Raw genomic sequence first — 22436 nt, 5'->3', positions numbered from 1 at the left:
TCAGTTGGTCAGCTGAATCCATGAAGGTGAACGACAGATGACTTTTTGAGTTGGGCACTTCTTCTGGATAAGTACAGGTCCAACAACATGAAAATGTTTGATATTATCTAGGTGAAAGCACCGCTTGATTGGGCAAACCTGCATCTACAATTCCTTGTTTCTCCAAAGCACCACTAGATTGGTATTGCATCTTTCATACATTCTCTTTACTGCCGTCTGCAGTATGCACCATCTACCAAATGCACTGGATTTACTAAACCAGACTACAACAACAGCACCTCACAAACGTGAACTCTTAACTATGAAAGCACAAGGGCCTTGAGAATACAACAAGCTGCAGGTTTCCCTCCAAGTTGCACACTAGTCTGAAGAAGAGTCCCGACCCAAATCATCATCTATCCATGTTCTCCAGAGATGATATCTCACCCACTGAGTTACTCCAGCATTTTGTGTCTTTGGAAAGTTTTAGAGAAAACTGGTGTAGAAACAGGCCCTTCAGCTCACCGAATCCACGCCGACCAGTGATCACCCATGCACTACCATTATGCTACAAACTAGGGACAATTTACAACGTTTTTTACTGAAGCCAATTAATCTAGAAGCTTGTATGGCTTTGGAGTGTGGGAGGAAACCAGAATACTCAGAGAAAACCCACAAGGTCACAGGGCTAAAGTACAAACTCTGTACAGACAGCACCTGTGGTCAGGAATGAACCCGGGTCACTGGCGCTGTAGGGTAGCAACTCTACCACTGTGCAACCGTGCCGCACCACAGTATACCGCCACTAAGCCATTTTTATTTCAAAAAGGTCAATGACCGCAAAGCTCCAGGGCTAGATGGTATTCAAGATTCAAGATATCTTTATTTGTCATCCGAAAACAAGTTTTTTGGACGAACTTTAGTCACCCACAGTCCAATAATAAAAGCAATAAAACAAGCAAATTACACAACCCCAACCAACACACAAAAAAAAAGAAACATCCATCACAGTGAGTCTCCTCCAGTCCCCTCCTCACTGTGATGGAAGGCCAGAATGTCTATTCCCTTCCCCTGCCGTCTTCTCCCGCGGCCAGGCTGGTGTCGTTGCCACGTTCCAGGCCGCGCCGGACGGTGAAGAGTCCGCAGCGGGCCAACCCAAGCCCCGCGATCCGGGGCGAGCGAAAACGCTGTCGCTGCCGCTGTTGCTGCACGTCGGGGCGGTCATGGCTCCCGAAACTGAAGCCCCCGCCGAGCAGAGAAACATCGCGCGGCCTATTTCAGGCCGCGCCGGACGGTGAAATGTCCGCGGCGGGCCGACCCAGGCCCCGCGATCCAGGGCGGGCGAACACGCTGCCGCTGCCGGAGCTCGCGATGTCGGCATCCACGCGGCCCGAGCCTAAGGCGAGTCGCAGCCGCACCCGCAGCCTCCGAGGACGGCCGGCTCCGCTGATGGCAAGTCCGGTCGGCTCCGCTGATGGTGAGTCCGGTCCGCGGGCTCTGCGAACCGGAGCCCTGGAGGCCGCCAGCTCCAGGAGTTGGGCCGATGGTAGGCCGCAGCAGGAACGGAGACCCGACCCAGAAAACAAAGGTCGGGTCTCCGTTCGGAAGGGACACATTTACAATTTTACAGTTCCCCCCCTCCCCCCCCCACACACACACACACATAGTACAAAAACACGACATCACATCTACAATTAAGACAAAAAAAACAACAAAACACAGAGACAAACGGACCGCAGGTAAGCCGCAGCTGTTAGAGCAGCGCCGCCATTTTGGGCCAGGGCAGGCCCTCAGAGCGTGTGCTGATCAACTGGCAGAGGTGTTCACCAACATCTTCAACATCTCTCTGAGTCAGTCTGTGGTTCCCACCTCCTTCAAAGCATCCATCATCGTTCCTGTTCCAAAGAAACCAGTAACCTCCTGTTTAAATGACTACCGTCCTGTCGCACTGACATCAGTCATCATGAAGTGCTTCGAGCCACTAGCCAAAACTCACATCTGCTCCTCTCTCCCTGACACCTTGGACCCTCTGCAGTTTGCATATAGACCAAACAGGGCCACGGACGATGCCATCGCCATGGCAATACATACTGCGCTCACCCACCTGGACAAAGAAAATACATATGTGAGAATGCTCTTTATTGACTACAGCTCGGCATTCAACACTATTATTCCCTCAAAACTCGTCCCCAAGCTCCTTGATCTTGGACTGGAGACCTCCATCTGCGGATGGATATTCGATTTCCTGACGGGCAGGCCCCAGGTGGTGAGAATTGGCAGCCACACCTCTTCCTCACTGATTCTCAACATAGGCACACCACAGGGCTGTGTGCTCAGTCCTCTCCTGTACTCCCTGTTCACGCACGACTGTACTGCTAAGCACAGCTCAAACATCATCCTAAAGTTTGCTGATGACACGACCATCTTGGGCCTCATCACAGACAACAATGAGACGGCCTACAGAGAGGAGGTAAAGGCACCAAACAGCTGGTGCCAGGAAAATAACCTCTCTCTCAATGTCAGCAAAACTAAAGAGATGATCGTGGACTACAGGAGGCAGCGGGGGAGTGGACACCTCCCCATCCACATCAGTGATGGTGAGGTTGAAAGGGTCAGCAGCTTTAAGTTCCTCGGTGTGCACATCACTGAGGACCTTTCCTGGACACTGCACACGGACACAATAACAAAGAAGGCCCACCAACAGCTCTTTTTCCTGAGAAGACTGAGGAAGTTTGGCATGAACTTCTACAGATGCACCATCGAGAGCCTGCTGACGGTCTGCATTACAGTCTGGTACGGGAACTGATCTGCCCACAGCCACAAATCACTACAGAGAGTGGTGAAGACGACACAGCACATCACTGGCAACTGCCTCCCGGCCATTCAGGACATTTTCTACTGGCGGTGCCTGCGGAAGGCACGCAGCAACATCAAGGATCACAGCCACCCAGCACACAGGCTGTTCTCCTTGTTACCGTCAGGCAGACGATACAGGAGTATGGCTGTGCGTACCACCAGACTTAAGAACAGTTTCTACCATCAGGCCATCAGGCTTCTGAACTCATAAACACATTTCAAATCATATATGTTGATTATTTTTAATATTGTCTTTTTACCTATTTTTAATATTGTCTTTTTACCTATTTTTAATATTGTCTTTTTACCTTACTAATGTCATTAAAAAAATCTTATTGATCCTTGGAATATTACTGCTGAGATGACCCGTTGTCTTGACAAATACATTCCATTGTACCATTGACCCTGTGCCAACCTACATATGACAAATAAAATTTATTATTATTATTATTATTACTTATTTAATCAAAAGGTGTTTCCTTCGGTATTGAAATCACAAAGCTCACGCACTGGGAGCCTCGTGAGAAAGTTCCGGAGCATTAAGTAAAATCACATCTGACGTTAGTGAAATCAGCATATCACGGCCATGAGAAAGTGATGGAGCAGCAAAAAAAAAAAGTAACTTTCAAGTGAATTTATATGACAAAGAGTCTTAAATGACAGGATGGCATGGCCTTGCACAAAATCATACACTGCATCTGTCAGAAATGGTTTGGATCATGCTGAATGGGAGCAGCACAACAGGGCCTCTATGCAACGTCTGGAAGGAGGGAGCTGTCGGAATTCGATTAGCTGGTCTAATGGCAGAGTAATGAAAAATGAAATATTGGCAGGATCGAGGTGATTCATGTCCTGCACTCCCTGAACCACGACCTTGAGAAATTGAGAAATCTGTATCAGAAGGATAATAGAAGTTTGCATTTTGAACAGACCACTGCTTATGATGTTGTATCCCGTGTTTGAGAGCTGCCTATTTATTACATGTGGTCGCACTTGAGACATACCAAATCTGAGCATGATTTTAATGTGCGGTTTATGATCCAGCGGGGTTGGAATTAAAATGCACTGAAACATAAATACAGAAATGAAATGCCAGCACCGAATATATGACGATTTATATCAATTTTAACTTGTTGAAATGGAATATTTTCTTTCCACCTCAGCAATAAAACAAATATTTAATTAAATATTGCAAGCCATACACCGTCATTAGATGGTACACCTTTTCAACTAATGCTAAATGCAAGCACAAAACGTTTTGTACTTGTTTTCTCATGCCTTCCTCATTTAAATTTGATGGTCGAGCTGTCACCATTAGTCATACTGGTAACTGAACGGAATGAGCTGCTGAGTGGACCTAACAACAATTCCCAGCACAAAAACCAAGTATTGTGAACGGTTGAAATGAGAAGTAGAATTAACAAAAGAATGCTGGAGATGCTCGGAGGTCAGGCAGCGACTGCAGAGGGAGGGGTAGAGTTAACTTTTCTGGTTGATGGCTTTTAATGAGACCGCTCGCAAAAGCCTATCTTTCCTAACAAGAGAGGTAATTCCAATTGTGGAGCTCAATTCGAAAACTATATTGCCACCATAGCAGACTGTGCAGTGGTGTCAACACATAAATTCTGACATATTTACTTGTCAGGTACTGAAGAAATGTGAAATGATTTCAATAACCTGTTCAGGTTCACAAAAAGGAAAACGTTTAACCGCATTTGTGTTGTCATTGTACACATGGTTCGGTATCAGTTTGCGTCATTAAAATCCCCACAGATGTTTTTTTTTACTTCTTTTGTCCACATTCCTCGTAACAGTCTCAAGTGGCCCTGTGCCTTCAAGCCATTCCGTACTTTGCCACTTGTCTTAATAGTATTGCCACCACTGTACAAAACGGATAGCCAGGTAAATATTCATACCCTCAGGCCCTGATAGATAGTCAAAGACAAGGTGATGGTCACGTTTTCTATCCCAGGGTAAAGAGTCTAAAACTAGAAGGCTTAGGTTTAAGTTAAGCAGTGAAAAATTTACAGGTAAAAGGGAGAGGCAAGTATTTCACACAGAGGGTGGTTGGGATTTGACCTGAGCTGTCTGAGGAGGTGGTACAGGTGGGCACATTTACATCTTTTAAAATATATTTGGCGAGGTTTATGGATAAGATAAGTTTAGAGGGATAAGGACCAAATGCAGGCAAATGGGACTAGCTCAGGTAGACATCTTGGTTGCCATGGATGAGTTGGGCCAAAGGGTCTGTTTTCATGTTGTATAATTCTATGACTCTATGATCAGAGATATTCAGCAGAATGTTCCCCACTAATTATTTATCTTCCATGGTGTGTTCATAAGTTTATAAGTTCATAAGTGATAGGAGGAGAATTAGGCCATTTGGCCCATCAAGTTTACTCCACCAATCAATCATGGCTGATCTATCTTTTCCTCAACCCCATTCTCCTGCTTCTCCCCATAACCCCTGACACCCGTACTAATCAAGAATCTATCTACCTCTGCCTTAAAAAACATCCATTGAGTTGGCCTCAACAGCCTGTGGCAATGTGATAGTGTATAATGACTGCAAGGGAGTGTGCCCATCTTATGACTTGCTCTCATCGCCTGCCAAGGATATTCTCACAAAGGAAGTTTCAGATGAGAGGCACTGCTGTGTTATGGTAGTTAACATTAGAACAGTAACTTCTAATAATATTGACATAAATGGAATGACACTTTCCAGAAGCCAATTACTTGGTCATAATGACATTTGTTTACAGGATGAGTTACAAACTGTAAATATTGTTGACAAAGCCAATTACTGCCCATCCCTAATTGCCCTTGAGAAGTGATGGTGAGTTTCCCTCTTGATTTAACACAGTTCATTAAACAAAGTATTTTCTTGAGGATATCAGATAAGGAGTTCCAGAGTTAACGTTAACAATAGTAACATTTGTCGTGCAGAAACAGACTGCTGAACCCACAGAGGAGTCAATGTTTATGCTCCACAAGAGCATAATGCTTCCTACTATGCTTCTTTATGTAACTTCATCAATACATTTGTTGTTAGTTGGGGCATCGAATACAAGAGCAGGGTGATTATGTCACAGTGGAGCAGGCAAAATGTGTAGGAAGGAACTGCAGACGCTGGTTTAAACCAAAGATAGACACAAAAAGCTGGAGTAACTCAGCGGGACAGACAGCATCTCTGGAGAAAAGGAATAGGTGAAGTTTTAGGTCAAGACCCTTCTTCAGTTATAAGGTCGACTGGAGATCTTCTCTGGAGAGAAGCAAAGTAACAGGGGACATGATTGAGGTATATAAAATTATGAAGAGTACAGATCGGATAGACTGCAGGAAACAATTCCGATATCAGAGATTGTTAAGATGAGAAGACATAGATTTTGGGTAAAGGATAAAAGATTTAAAGACGATATGAGGGCGTTCTTCACCCACTTGAAATGGGGGAACTGAATATTCATGCCGTTAGTTGTAGACTACCAGGTGTTTTTCCTCAAGTTTGCATTGTGTCTCTCTCTGGCAGCGGGAAAGATGGAGAATGGACAGGTTGGTGTGGGAATGGGAAGGGGAGTGAAAATGGCACCAAAAAAGGGAGCCCAGGATTGCCATTAAGGATAGAATACATGTGGTCTTCAAATTGGTCATCCAGTCTGCACTTAGTCTCGCCAATGTAGAGAAGACCGCACCTGGAGGACCAAACACAGTAGACGAGGTGCACATGAATCTTTGCTTTACCTGGATGGGCTGTTTAGGTACCCTGAGGGTGGTGAGGGAAGAGATGTCAGAACAAGTGTTGCACCTCCTGATGAAGTGACTGTTCATTATGCTATCCTATCCACCTCTACCTCTACCATTTCAAATCTTTTCATTACATTGGAAACTTCTATCAGGTTACTTTTGAATCACCAATCTTAACAAAAAAATAACAGGATGCATTGTTTTCCCTGATATGTACAATGGTATCTTGGTTCCAGTATCACCCGCAATAAATCGGAGTGGCACAATGATACAGCTGATAGAGTTGCCGTCTCACACTGCCAGAGGACTGGCTTTGATCTGACCTCAGGTGTTGTCCGTGCGGTCTTTGTACATTCTCCCTACGACAGCGGGAGTTTTCTTTGGGTGTTCCGGTTTCCTCCCACATTCGGAAGACGTGCAGGTTTGCAGGTTAATTAGTTTCTGTAAATTGCTCCTAGATTGTATAATGAGAAAGTGGTATAACATAGAACTAGTGTCTGGGTGATCGATGGTCAGTGTGGAGTGGATGGGCCAAAGGGCCTGTTTTCACACTGTATCTCAAACTTATAAACTAAATTACTTTTTTTAATCCAAAAATGAATTTGATTATTAAGTAGATTGAAATTGGAAACTCCAGTGGCAGTTGCTTTCTCTGCACTGCTTAAAGAAATATGTTATGAATGTCACTATAGCGAAGAATATTGTGAATAACTGAAAGAAGATACCTATTTCACTGTTTCTAGTTTTTCCACGATTACTGGAAAAAAAAGGAACTCTTGTGGCCCAAAAGCAGAAAACCACAAGGAATAGAAAAAGGATTGGGCTATTTGCCTTGAACCTGCTTTCCATTCAGCAAGATCATGACTGTTTAAAATGTACTCAGGTCCATTTTCCTGCCCTCTCCCTGTAACCCTTGACTCTCCTCTTGATTAAAATCTATCTATCTCAGATGTAATATATTCAAGAATTTAGGCTTGACAGTTTTATGGGTTAGGAATTGCAAAGATTCATAACCCTTTGAGAGAAGACATTTTCACTCAGCTTGGTATTAAATGGGCAACATTCTGATTCTGAGACCATGCCTACCAGTGCTGGACTATCCCACAAGGGGTAAAGAAAATAACTGCAGATGCTGGTACAAATTGAAGGTATTTATTCACAAAATGCTGGAGTAACTCAGCAGGTCAGGCAGCATCTCAGGACAGAAGGAATGGGTGATGTTTCAGGTCGAGACGTGAAGAAGGGTCTCGACCCGAAACGTCACCCATTCTTTCTCTCCTGAGATGCTGCCTGACTTGCTGAGTTAGTCCAGCATTTTGTGAATTAATCCCACAAGGGGGATCATTCCTCACAAATTCACTCTCTCAAGATCACAAAGAATTTTATATTTACTAATGAGAGGGTCTTTCATTTTTTTTTTTTAAACTCCAATATTCAGACCCAAATTGTGACCTGTACCTATAAGATAATCTCTCCTTAAGTAGGATTGAGTGCGGCACAGTGATGCAGCTAATGGAGCTGCTACCTCACAGTGCCAGAGACCTGGGTTCGATCCTGACCTCGGATAGTTCCTACTTGGAGTTTGCACGTTCTTCCCGTGCCCACGTGGCTTTTCGTTGGGTGCACCAGTTTCCTGCCATATGCCATATGGTCTCCGTAAATTGGCTCTAGTGTGTAGGGAATGAATGAGAAAGTGGGATAACAAGAACTAGTGTGAAAGAGCAATCAATGGTTGGTGTGGCTTCCATGCTCTATCTCTAAACTAACCTAAACTAAATGAAGCTTCCCCTAACAGCCTCCAAAAATAGCAAATCTTGCCTTCAATTAGGAACTCTACACATTATTCTGGGGTTAGTCTATCTAGAGCCTGGTGCACTTGCTGTGACACTTCCTTACACCAACCCCTTAAAATATAAGCCAGCATTCCATATGTTTTCCCTGTCATGTGCAATGGCTTTCTGTGTTGCCCATTTATATTGCTGCATTCTGCAATCTATCTTCATTTAAATAGAAATGGTGCTTCCTTCCAGCGTGACTTACCTTGCCACTGAAAAGAGAGCTGAAGATGTTTAAATCATTCAAAAAATATAAATAATTAATAACTTGATGAAAACCTACATTCGCATTTGCATTAAGGTAGGTACTTGTTCCCACACCAGGGAAAGAGTCATAGACAACATGGAAATAGGCCCTTCACCCCAACTTATCCATGCTGACCAAGATGCCCTTTCTAAGATTTTCCCATTTGCCTACTTTTGGTCCATTTTCCTCTATAAGTCTTTCCTATCCGTGTTCCTGTCCAAGTGTCTTTTAAATGTTTTTAATGGCAGCTCATCCCATATACCCATTACACTCAGTGTGGAAAGAAATGCCCCTCAGGTTCCTATTAAATCTTTCCCCTCTCACCTCAAAGCCATGTCACTGGTCCTAGATCCCCCTAACCTGGGAAAAAGGCTCTGCGCACTCACTCTATCTATTCCGCTCATGATTTAATAAACCTCTGTAAGATCATCATTCAGCCTCCTGTGCTTCTAGAATAAAGTCTGCCCAACTTATCCCTGTAACTCAAGCCCATGAGTCCAAACAACTTCCTTATTAGTCTTCTCTGCACTCTCCCCAGTTTAACTGCAACTTTCCCACAGCTGGGTGACCAAAGCTGAGCACAATACTCAAAGTGCAGCCTCACCAACATCTTGTACAACTGTAACATAACATCCCAATTCCTATACTCTATTCCATGACTGATGATGCCAAACATGCCAAAAGCCTTCCTCACCACTCTATCTGTGAACCTGTGATTCCACTTTCAGGGAACTATGTACAGGTCCACCACCGATTTTCCGGCACCCTTGATTCCAGAGCCTTGTTGGACTATCTGTTTTGCCGGACCAACAGTGGCAAGTGGGGACAAAGGGTATCGGAATGGACCCCTTAGGCCTCCGGAGGGCTGAGATACTGGCCACGGAAGTCGGCTGTGGGAGAGGACTGGGTCAGAGTTCCAGTCCTCGGAACAAATTCGATCCGCCGATGGGCCTCGGAGGTCCGGATCAGGTCGAGATCGGCCGCCTCATCCGCCCTAGGTGCTACATTTTCAGGCGGGGGGGGGGGGGGAGGGGGTGGGGGTGGGGGGGAGGGGGTTTACTCCTACTTGCCTTGCCCTTCATTCTAACAGGAACATGCATTCCTTGAACTCTCACTGTCACATTTTTAAAAGCATACCACTTTCCGAATGTCCCTTTGCACGCAAACAACCTACTCCAATCAATCCTGAAAGTTCCTGTCTAATACCATCAAAAGTTGGCTTTGAAGCAATTTAAAACTTTAACTTGTGGACCAGCTCTGTCCTCCATAACTATTTTAAAGCTAATAGAACTGTTGTCACTGGTGTCAAAAGGCTTGTCTGCTGACACTTCGGTCACTTGCCCTTCCCAATTTCCTAAGAGTAGGTCAAGCTTTGCCTCGACCCAAAACATCACCCATTCCTTCTCTCCTCAGATGCTGCCTGACCCGCTGAGTTACCCCATCATTTTGTGTCTACCTTCGATTTAAACCAGCATCTGCAGTTTATTTTCCTACTCTGTCCTTCCCTTGTGCAGGTTTCCACAATTATGACTTAACTTTCGATTAACCTGGCCAAATTCTTCCCAGTGAAACGCAAACGCAGATTTCCTTTTTTTTCGAAAGCTTCTAATTCAAGTCCTGCTGGTCTTATTTCTTTCTAAAATTGATTTCAACAAGAAGGTATTATATTAAAATATCAATTTATTGCACCAAGGCTTTTCATTGAATTAAATGAGTATGCAATCAGAGAACCAAGACTGTCATCAGGCAGTTCTATGATTCTGTTTGATATCACAGAAAGTTCCCAAGGTCACCAATGGGAAAGTATTATTATTTAATCTGATGAATAAATCTGACACTCTGCCATCAATCTAATGGCAGCAGACAGGACCTTTATCTCAGATGTTTCATTAACCACAATTCACTTTCAATAAAACAACAGAGAAAATTAAGTCGAGAGGTATAAATGGATCACATCTCAAGAATATCTGGTAGATTTCCGTTAACTCACATATGTACTGCTTCAAAGATTTGTGGCTGTTCCGTCCTCCACCCTCAACTTCAATCATATTAATGCAATGTCCAATATCAATCGCATAGATGATGGCTTTATTGGTTGCATTCTTTGTTTTTCAGCAATGAAACTCATCATGCTGCCATGATATATTCTCCTGCCAAGTCCCCTTGCTAAACCTTCACACTGTGAACTAAATACAAAAACGGTCAAGTCATTTGAATAGAACACCACACAAAAATTGAGGGCAAACAGCAGGCATCTCGGTTTTTCACGCCCGCCCTCCCATTTAATAAGTCATTGCTGATCTGACTGATTTTATCGGGATGCATCACAGCATGGTTTGGGAACAGCTCCGTACAAGTCTGCAAGAAATTGCACACCGTTGTGGACGTCGCCCAGTCCATCATGCAAACCAACGTCTCTTCCTTTGACCCCATCGACACCACGCTGCCTCAGCAAGACTGCTATCACAATCAAGGACCAGTCTCATCCTGGCTACACCCTCTTCTCCCTTCTCCCATCAGGCAAGAGGTACAGAAGTTTGAAAACACATACCTCGAGATTAAGTTTGTTCCCAGCTGTTGTCAGGCAACTGAACCATCCTCTCACCAACTAGAGAGGGGTTCTGACCTCCCATCTACCACATTGGAGACCTTCCAACTATTTTTAATCAGATTTTACTGGACTTTATCTTGAACTAAATGTTATTCTCTTTATCCTGTATCTGTACACTGTGGACAGCTTGATTGTCATCATGTACTGTACAGTTTTTTCGGTGTTTGGATAGCACACCAAAAAAAGCTTTTCACTGTACCTCAGTACACGTAACAATAATAAACTAAACTAAACCTCAACACCACATTTCAGTCTACCTGCAGTAAACTTTCATCTCTTGGTACCCATCACTGCCTCGCAAATGTTCAGACTCAAGATCCTCTGAGAGAGCAAAATAAAATGTCTCAGCTTCATCGTAAATGCACAATCCCCTTTTTAAAAAAAATAGTGAATCCTAATTTTGATTCTTTTACATGTGGAAACATCCTCTCCACATCCACCCAGTCAAGACCCCTCAGATTTTCATATGGTTTCATCAAGTCAATTCTCGTTCTTCTAAATTATTTCTTAATTAATGGAGACCAATACTGTACATTATGCTCCAGATATGGTCTCAACAAAGTCATTTTAAACAAGATTGTAGAGTCATAGAGTCATAGAGTGATACCGTGTGGAAATAGACCCTTCGGCCCAACTTGCCCAAAAGGTTTAACATGTCCCAGCTACACTCGTCCCACCTGCCTGCGCTTGGTCCATATCCCTCCAAACTTGTCCTATCCATGTACCTATCTAACTGTTTCTTAAACGTTGGAATAGTCCCAGCCTCAACTGCCTCCTCTGGCAGCTTGTTCCATACACCCACCACCCTTTGCATGAAAAAGTTACCCCCTCAGATTCCAATTAAATCTTTTCCCCTTCACCTTGAGCCTATGTTCTCTGGCCCTCGATTCCCCTACTCTACTCTACCCGATTTATTCCTCTCATGATTTTAAACACCTCTATAAGATCACCTCTATAAGATATTTAACTTCCTTAATTTTCAGAGAATTTAACCACATCTTTTAGTTTTTATAATACTTGCTGTTCTTGTAAATGGGCTTTTTGTAAATCGAACACTAGGACACCCAAAATGCCTCTGCATCTTAGAGTCCACAATCTCTCATCATAATTGTTTTCAATTATCCCTGCCAAAATGGATAGTTTCAACTTCTCTGTCTCTTTGTTAACCACACTTTGCCCTCTTCACATTTCATTATTCTACCTTTCTTTGTATCAACTTCTTTGATGAAAGATCATGAGCTCAATTTTCCCCAATCAAGTATCAAATCTTGGGCACGCCACAAACTTCTATTCTCAAAGATGTTTCATTAGTGATGAATTTTATGCAATGAAAAAGGTCACCGGCAATTGAATCCAAAGTTTTAATCAAATAATGTAAGGAAGCAACGATTTAAAAAAAAAATCTATACTCTATTGTCATTATTGGCTATACAACAGTCTTCCTATGAATTAAAATACAGAATGGAATACATAATGGCTGGGTTCTTCAGACAAAATACGGAGTCTTGGTGACAGGTATAAACTGTAGCAACATGTGTAGGAAAGAACTTTAACAGTCTGAAGAAGGGTTTTGACCCGAAACGTCACCCATTCCTTCTCTCCCGAGATGCTGCCTGTCCCGCTGAGTTACTCCAGCACTTTGTGTCTACCACTGTAGCAACATCCTTGGTTAAGCTATACAAGCCCTATCTTCCTGAAATCAATATTAATTGCATTACATGGAACATAGAACATCGAGCAGTACAGCACTAGAACAGGCCCTCTGTCCCAAAATGTCCGTGCTGAACACAATGCCAACTTAAAGCCAAGGGCGGCATTGTGGCGCAGCGGTAGAGTTGCTGCCTTACAGCGTCAGAGACCCATGTTTGATCCTGACTACGGGTGCTTATCTGTACAGAGTTTGTATGTTCTCCCCGTGACGTGTGTGGGTTTTCTCCGACAGTGGATAGTGTGCGGGGATCGATGGTCAGCGCAGACTCGGGCCGTAGGGCCTGTTTCCGTGCTGTATTTCTAAACTAAATTAAATTAAACTAAACTAATCTTCACTGTCTGCACGTGATCAATATCCCTCCCTTCCCTGCATTGCCAGGAATGTGGCTCTCTCTTAAATACCACCTTCGTATTTGCCTCCACCTAATGCACCATTTTCAGGGAACCGTGCACAGATACTCCCAGATCTCTCTGCTATGTAATACTCTCCAGGGCTCTACCATTTACTGTGTAAGTCCTGTCCTAACTTGACATGCCAAAGTGCAACACCTCGCATTTATCAGAGTTAAATTCCATTTGCCATTCCTTGTCCCATCTTCCCAACTGTTCTAGACCTTGTTGTAAACTCGACGTCCATCCTCACTGTAAACTCTCACACCAATTTTGGTGTTATCTGCAAATTTAGTAACAATGTTACCTACATTTACATCCAATTTTTTAAAACAGACACCACTGGTCACAGACCTCCATTCAGAACAAAAACACCCCTCCACAACTACTCTTTGACTACTTCCTTCAGGTCAATTTTGAATCCAATTGGTTGGCAGACTTTTAGAGTTCAGACTTTAGATTTTAGAGATAGTGTGGAAACAGGCCCTTAGGCCCACCGAGTCCACGTCGACCAGAGATTACCCTGTACACCAGCACTACCTTGCATACTCGGGATAATTTACAATTTTACCAAAGCCAATTGGTACAAACCTGTATGTCCTTGGAGTGTGGGAGGAAAGTGGAGCACCCAGAGAAAACCCATGCAATGACAGGTACCAACTCCATATGGACAGCCCCCATAGTCAGGATGGGACCCGGGTGTCTGGCGCTGCAAGGCCGCAACTGTACCGCTGCTCCCCGTGGATTCCATGCAAAGTAACCTTCCAGACTAGTCTACCATGCCGAGCAGAGAACATTGAACAGGTTCAGCCCACAATGTTTGTGCCGAACATGATGCCAAGTTAAAACCTTGGGAACTTGTTACACACACGCACGTACAAAATAAGATTATTTCTTTGAAGAGGTTGCTGTGTTGATTAATTCTATGCCTCCACTCTGATGCAGACCACATGACACACTTCCCACTTTGGGCTAAAATATAGGCCTGTCAGCAGATGTGTCTTTTAAAAAAATATATATATTTACCTCAATTTTAACAGTTCATGATGATCACTGAATGTTCGAGATGTTTAAAAACCGTCAAATTGCTTCGCAGCTCAGACAGAAGTTAAGCCCCCCACTGTAGTTTCCGTCATTTACGGTCAATTGATTCCCGTGGTGGTGCCTTAGAGTTGTGGAAGAATATGGGAAAGTATCAGGATATAAAATTAATAAAGATAAAACTGAAATAATGCCTCTTGTGGAAGGCAATTATGATCAATGTAAAAGAGAAAGTCAGTTTAAATGGCAAAAAGAAGGCATTAAATTTTTAGGAGTTAATGTAGATAATAAGTTAAATAATTTGTATAAATTAAATTATAAACCACTAATAAAAAAAATAGATGAGGACCTGAAGAAATGGATGAATCTTCCAATTACATTGATAGGGAGAGTGAATTGTATTAAGATGAATATTTTTCCGAGGATACAGTATTTATTTTCAACACTGCCTATACCTTTGCCAAATAAATTTTTTCAAGAATTGAACAAAACTGTGAGGAATTTTCTTTGGAAAGGTAAAATGCCAAGAGTGTCTCTGGAAAAATTAACATGGAAATTTGAATTAGGTGGATTGCAATTACCAAATTTTAAAAATTACTATCTGGCAGCACAAATGAGTTTTATTTCATCCTTTTATCAAGAGGGTGGAAAAACAGCATGGGTTAAAATTGAAATGGATAAAATAAAAGAATCTTGTCCAGAAGAATTTATATATAAATGGGAAGCTAAGCTATTAGTTAAGGATAAAGAGTCACCTTTGCTAAAACATTTAATTAATACATTGTTGAAAACAGCTAAAGTTAAGGATAAAAGATTTTTCTTAACAGCTAAAACTCCATTAGTAAAAAATGGATTATTGCCGTTTGCTTGGAATAATCAAATACTACAACTCTGGGAACAGAAGGGTATTAAAAATATAGGAGACTGCTATGAAGGGAATATCTTTTTGACATTTTCGCAATTGAGAAATAAATATCAAATTCCAGGGAATAGTATTTTTTTCTATTATCAATTACAATCTTTTTTAAGGGAAAAGTTAGGTAATTCAATGTCTCTATTTCAGATTAAAGGAATCGAATCCTTGATTCAGGGCAAGGGAATGAAAAAATTTATATCATCAATGTATAAACTACTACAGATATCTAGCCCAAAGATAGGAATTCATAAAGCAAGACAAAGATGGGAAACAGATCTTAATATTATTATTGATGAACCAAGGTGGGAAAGACTGTGTTTAGATAGTATGAAAAATACTATTAATGTGAGATACAGCTTAGTACAGTATAATTTTTTGCAGCAACTATATTTAACCCCGGAAAAATTAAATAAATTTAAACCAAACTCATCTGAAAGGTGTTTTAGATGCAACCAAGACGTGGGCACTTTTATACGCTCTACATGGGCATGTCAGAAGGTAATTCCTTTTTGGCAAGACCTAAAAAAGTTTTTAGATCAATTGATGAATAAGATCATACCAATGGATTCAAGGTTGTTTTTGCTAGGAGATACAAAAGGAATAATACCAAAGCTAAGTTTGGAGAAACATCAGGAAAGATTTCTCAAAATATCATTAGCAGTAGCAAAAAAATGTGTTGCGGTCACATGGAAAGAACAAAATGAAATAAGATTTGAAAGATGGCATGCAGAAATGCGGAGTTGTATCCCATTAGAAAAAGCAACGTATAATCTGAGAAATGGATATGACTTCTTTTTGAAGGTGTGGAACCCATTCATGGCAAAGCTAGGATTAAGAATAGGAAGTAGTTAAATTCAAGATTGCTTTGATACCTAACAAGAATTTAAAAAGAAATTACTCGGAAGTGACTCCCTCGGGACTCCAGGTTTTTCTTTTTCTTTCTTTCTTCTGCATTTTCTTTTTCCTTCTTTTGAACTGGGGGGTGGGGAGGTGGGGGGGGGGGGGGGTGGGGGGGGGAGGGGAGAAAATACAGAACAATACGTGTATAATCGAAGTTATAGGTCAGTGACTATTGTTTACTAAGGAATGTAAAATGCATAACGTATGGGTTCTGTTAAAACTTAAATAAAATATTTTTTTTTAAAAAGAGTTGCGTTGCCAAATGCTAATCTTGCACTCTGCAATGCTTCACTCTGTGCATCCAGACCAGTGATTACTGGTATGTAGTAGTCTAGTTCTGGGGGGAAAAAAACAAGCTAATGGATTCATCCAAGGGATAGGTGGATCACACAGGGAACAGCCTAAAGAGTGGTCTTGTGTCAGGGTTGCTAATGTACATGGCAATGGTCTTCATGCTTTCAGGATACAGCACCAAAAGAGTTTCCCTCAGTGCAATGCTGTCGGGGGTAGATCATGCATAATATGTTTCATCAACACCACAAACAACCAAGTAAACCCAATGCCTCCCCCTTGGACGAGGTAGATGGTAATATTCATGAAATATTATCAGCAACTGACAACAAGCAGTTACAAAATGCTTGCTCAGCAAAAATCGTTCAGGTTTGCAAGATTTTTAAAAATAGTACTGTCTTAATAGTGTAGTTTACAAGGGACAAGATCCAACAATTCATCATGAAGTTTGCATTGAATTGAAGATGTATTGCATTCACGGGCATGGTTTGACATAGGTGTTAAATGTGCACCAAAAGTACAGTCACTGGGGAAAAAATGTTTCCATCGATGAATAAAATGTATCGTTGCTGAGGGGCATGAGAATTGTACAAGCTTAAGAAATCAATCAGTAAGAAATTCAACAGGAGTTCGCTTGGGTATTTTCGGGATCCACAAGAACAGCTGAATATATGTTTTGCCTTTTAGACTGCAAAGACAAATTAAGAATGGAGTCATTTTGCTTCTAACTTTGATGCCTGTCCTTAAGATAATAATGCTAAATTTTGATAGTTATGCTCAAATGGTCTGTTTGTGTGGGTGCGTTTGTTTGAGAATGATGATGGTCGGGGAGGGGATGTGGATGTCAAAAAGTCACACTCACGTCAAATAGATTTCACTCATTTCAGTCAGTTGGGAAGGATATGGGAGTTCTTCTGATAAATTAACCAGCTGTTTTAAAAGAGAACTCCGCCAAGTTTTCTAAGTCAGCTTTGACCTGCAATTAGGAACTAATTTAGCAACTGAGCCAGCACAGGGAATGCAAGACTAATATTATTATTCATCAAATTGGTGTCGATTTAGGAGTTGCTGAGTAAGAAACACAGTTCCTATGATCAAGAGATACAATTCTGACTGCAAGACGAGGAGATGCACAGTTTAATGGACAGAATATGTCCTCTTTATCAGACATACATGACACAGCAAGAATTTGAAGAGATGCTTTAAACTGAGCAACATTTTTTCAGCCATTTCAAGCTTGAATTCCAATAAGAGATAAATCCTGTGTTAACTTTCAATTGAACTGAAGCATAACATGTAAAATCAGTGGATACCCATCATTGTGATTCCTATGCAGGATATCCTCTTGAGCCAAGTAATGATAATGAATGGCTCAATTCATTCTCATGGGCTTAAAGGTAGCCTAAAACTTAAGGAGGCCGTTGTCAGTGGATATTGAGATCCCACTTATTTTGTGCTCAGTGTTGCAGGCTTAATCAAACGCATATGTGATGATGTTAAGCCAAAGACATTAAATCCCCTGGTATCACAAAAAGCTGGAGTAACTCAGTGGGTCAGGCAGCATCTCAGGAGAGAAGGAATGGGTGACGTTTCGGGTCATCCCGAAACGTCACCCATTCCTTCTCTCCTGAGATGCTGCCTGACCCGCTGAGTTACTCCAGCTTTTTGTGATACCTTCGATTTATACCAGCATCTGCATTAATTTTCCTACATTAAATCCCCTTCTCATTCCCATACTGACATTTCTGTCCTGTGCCTCGTCCGCTGTCAGACTGAGGCCAAACACAAATTGGAGGAACAGCACCTCATATTTCATTTGGGCAGCTCACAATCCAGCAGTATGAATATTGATTTTTCTGACTTTTCCCATATTGATTTGCCAGTATGAATGAATGAATGAATGAATGAATGAATACTTTATTGTCACAAGTGACAAGTCGCAGTGAAATTCTTTGCTTGCATACCCAAAGTATGCAAAGAGTCGCCCATTAAGGGCGCTTAGAAACATAGAAAATAGGTGCAGATAGAGGCCATGTGGCCCATCGAGCCAGCACCACCATTCATTGTGATCATGGCTGATCATCTACAATCAGTAACCTGTGCCTACCTTCTCCCCATATCCCTTGATTCCACTAGCCCTTAGAGCTCTTTCTAACTCGTTTTTAAATTCATCCAGTGAATTGGCCTCCACTGCCTTCTGTGGCTGAGAATTCCACAAATTCACAACTCTCTGGGTGAAAAAGTTTCTTTTCACCTCAGTTTTAAATGGCCTCCCCTTTATTCTTAGACTGTGTCCCATGGTTCTGGACTCCCCCAAAATTGGGAACATTTTTCCTGCATCTAGCTTGTCTAATCCATTTATAATTTTATACGTCTCTATAAAATCCTCTCTCATCCTTCTAAATTCCAGTGAATACAAGCCCAGTCTTCCCAATATTTCCTCATAAGACAGTCCTTCCATCCCAGGGATTAAACTCGTGAACCTCCGCTGCACTGCCTCAATAGCAAGGACCTCCTTCCTCAAATTAGGAGACCAAAACTGCACACAATACTCCAGATGTGGTCTCACCAGTGCCCTATACAACTGCAGAAGGACTTCTTTGCTCCTGTACTCAAATCCTCTTTTTATGAAGGCCAACATGTCATTTGCTTCCTTCACTGCCTGCACGCTTACTTTCAGTGCCTGGTGTACAAGGACACCAAGGTCTTGTTGCACTTCCCCATTACCTAATCTGACACCATTGAGATAATAATCTGCCTCCTTATTTTTGCCGCCAAAGTGGATAACCTCACATTTATCTACATTATACTGCATCTGCCATGCATCTGCCCACTCATTCAACCTGTCCAAGTCACCCTGCAACCTCCTAACATCCTCTTCGCAGTTCACATTGACACCCAGCTTTATGTCATCCGCTAGTGTTACTTCTAATTCCATCATCCAAATCATTAATATATATTGTAAATAGTTGCGGCCCCAACACCGAGCCTTGCTCCACTCCACTCGCCACTGCCTGCCATTCTGAAAAGGACCCGTTTATTCCTACTCTTTGCTTCCTGTCTGCCAACCAATTCTCTATCCATGTCAATACTCTACCCCCAATACCATGTGCTCTAATTTTGTTCACCAACCTCCCGTGTGGTACCTTATCAAAAGCTTTCTAAAAGTCTAGACACACTACATCCACTGGCTCTCCTTCATCCATTTTATTTGTCACATCTGCAAAAGAATCCAGAGGATTAGTCAAGCAGGATTTCCCATTCATAAATCCATGCTAATTTGGACCAATCCTTTTACTGCTCTCCAAATGCGCCGTTATTACCTCTCTAATAATTGACTGCAGCATCTTCCCCACCACCGATGTCAGGCTAACTGGTCTATAATTCCCCATTTTCTCTCTCGCTCCTTTCTTCAAAAGTGGGATAACATTAGCTACCCTCCAATCCACAGGAACTGATCCTGAATCTTTTGAACACCGGAAAATGATCACCAATGCGTCCACAATTTCTTAAGCCACCTCCTTGAGTACTCTGGGATGTAGACCATCAGGCCCTGGGGATTTATCAGCCTTCAGTCCCATCAGTCTACCCAATACTATTTTTCGCCTGATGCAAATTTCTTTCAGTTCCTCTGTCTCCCTAGATCATCCATCCACAAGTACATCTGGGAGATTGTTTGTCTTCCTTAGTGAAGACAGATCCGAAGTGCCTGTTCAACTCTTCCGCCATTTCCTTGTTACCCATAATAATTTCACCCATGTCTGCCTTCAAGGTACACACATTTGTCTTCACTAATCTTTTTCTCTTAACATACCTAAAGAAGCTTTTATTGTCCTTCCTTATATTCTTGGCCAGCTTCATTTCGTACCTTATCTTTTCAGCCTGTATTGCCCTTTTTGCTATCTTCAGTTGTCCTTTGAAAGTTGCCCACTCCTCTGGCTTCCCGCTACTCTTTGCTATCTTATAAATCTTTTCTTTTAGTTTTATTCCATCTCTAACTTCCCTTGTCAGGCACGGTTGCCTCTTACTCCCCTTAGAATCTTTCTTCCTCTTTGAAATGAAATGATCCTGCATCTTCTGGTTTATGCCCAGAAATTTCTGCCATTGCTGTTCCACCATCATTCCTAATAGGATCCTTTTCCATTCGACCTTGTTCAGGTCCTCTCTCATGCCTTCATAGTCTCCTTTGTTCAACTGCAACACTGACATTCCTGGTTTAACCTTCTCCCTCTCAAATTTCAGATTAAAACTAATCATCTTCTGGTCACTACCTCCAAGCGGTTCCTTTACCTTGATTTGCATCCCATGCATCCCCTCTCCCTATGTTCCTCCTCCACCCTAGTTGTCGTAGTAGTTTCACTGTTATCCTGCTGAGTTTCACTGTTTGCTTCACTCGTTATCACCTTCTCCACAGCCAACAATGGACCATTGTAGGCTCCACATTTCCTTCATCATCGTTGCTGGCTTTGATTTGTCCTTTTGAATACCTTTTCATTCATTCATTCTATTTACCTTTTCATATCTCTCATTTCACTCTCCCCTGACTCTAGTCCTGAAACTAGGAATTAGCTGGGTATTTGAGCTTCATCGTCACCAAGAAATCTTACACTAAAATCTTCATTCTACTTCACGATGTTTACCAAAGATACAACAGGGTCCAGTGAACCATTTTCAGTCATTCAATCTAACTATCTGAGAACTCAAGTGAATTTGATGCATTTTGTGGTGCATCCATTTTTTATAAGTATTAATCATGTCAAGCAAGTGCAATTTTCAGTGTCGTGGAACATCTCTGTATATTAAAGAGAAAAATATTTTTTAAAACCATGTACATCCAATACATCCGACTATTTCTCAAGTTTTGGAAGATAAGGTCGAACTACCGAGATAGCATAAAAACTTCCTGTCGATGTGCTTTGGAAAGTAAAATGAAGAGGCCGTAGAAACGAAAGGATGCAGACTCCTGAGTTAGAACTAGAGGACAAAGGTAAGGATGCTTAAACGTAAGGAAATTGTATTATATTGAAAAAACTAATTTGGAGTAGTGTGTCCAAAACTGGCACCATACTGTAGTGAGATGTTGAGGCCTTAGAAAGAGTACTGGAGAGATTTATGTGAAACAAGCAACTTCAATCATGTTGAGAGATTGTTCTCCTCACAGCAGAGATGCTTCATAAGAGATAAAGTGCTGATATTTAATTCATGAGGTGTTTAGAAAGAGTAAATAAGACAACACATTTCTACTGGCAGATAATTAATATTAAAGTCAGCGGTGGAGATAATAAAGCTCTGAATCTAAACGAATGAAGGCAATCATGGTGGCACAGCGGTAAAGTTACTGCCTTACAGTGCCAGAGACCCAAGTTCAATCCTGACTACAGGTGCCGTCTGTACAGAGTTTTGTACGCTCTCCCCATGACCGTGTGGGTTTTCTCCGGAATCTCCGGTTTCCTCCCACACTGCAAAGACGTACAGGTTTGTAGGTTAATTTGCTTCGATAAAAACATAGTAAGTTGTTCCTCTGTGTGTAGTATAGTGTTAGTGTTCGAGGATCGCTGGTCGGCGCGGACTCGGTGGGCCGAAGGGCCTGTTTTCGCTCTGTATCTCTAAAAACTAAACTAAACCAAAAATCATCCTTTGGAGAAGTACCAGGCATAAGATAAAGTTGATGAACAGAAAGTTGAGGGCAAACCCACTGAGAATTTATTTTATACAACAAATTTCTATGATTTGGAATCTGCTGCCAAAAGGGAGGAGAAGCATATTGAGTCATAGTTTTCTAAAAGGGGAGGAATGTACGGATGAAAATTCAAAATCAATTATAGGGCTTCAGGGGAATTAAAAAACAGTACAGTACAACCAACTGAATAGTTCTTGCAAAGTGCGAGCAGAGCCAAAAGAGGCTGAATGGCTTCTTTG

At 42.0% G+C, this 22436-nt stretch overlaps 1 protein-coding gene across 10 annotated transcripts in view; it reads right to left on the bottom strand.

The window, feature by feature from the left end:
- Positions 1–22436, bottom strand: part of LOC144602325 (leucine-rich repeat-containing protein 4C-like) — a 723850-nt gene that overhangs the window by 205334 nt on the left and 496080 nt on the right. Inside the window, exon 1 of one of the 10 annotated variants that reach the window (XM_078415300.1) lies at positions 10649–10668. The exons of the other annotated variants lie outside the window; for them this stretch is intronic. The gene's annotated coding sequence lies outside the window, so the exon portion shown is untranslated. Of the gene's footprint in view, positions 1–10648; positions 10669–22436 lie in introns of those variants that run through there. 10 annotated transcript variants of the gene reach the window in all.

The sequence above is a fragment of the Rhinoraja longicauda genome, chromosome 18, assembly GCF_053455715.1.
Source record: "Rhinoraja longicauda isolate Sanriku21f chromosome 18, sRhiLon1.1, whole genome shotgun sequence".
Classification (NCBI taxonomy): domain Eukaryota; kingdom Metazoa; phylum Chordata; class Chondrichthyes; order Rajiformes; family Arhynchobatidae; genus Rhinoraja; species Rhinoraja longicauda.
This window is presented reverse-complemented; position numbering and strand designations above follow the sequence as displayed.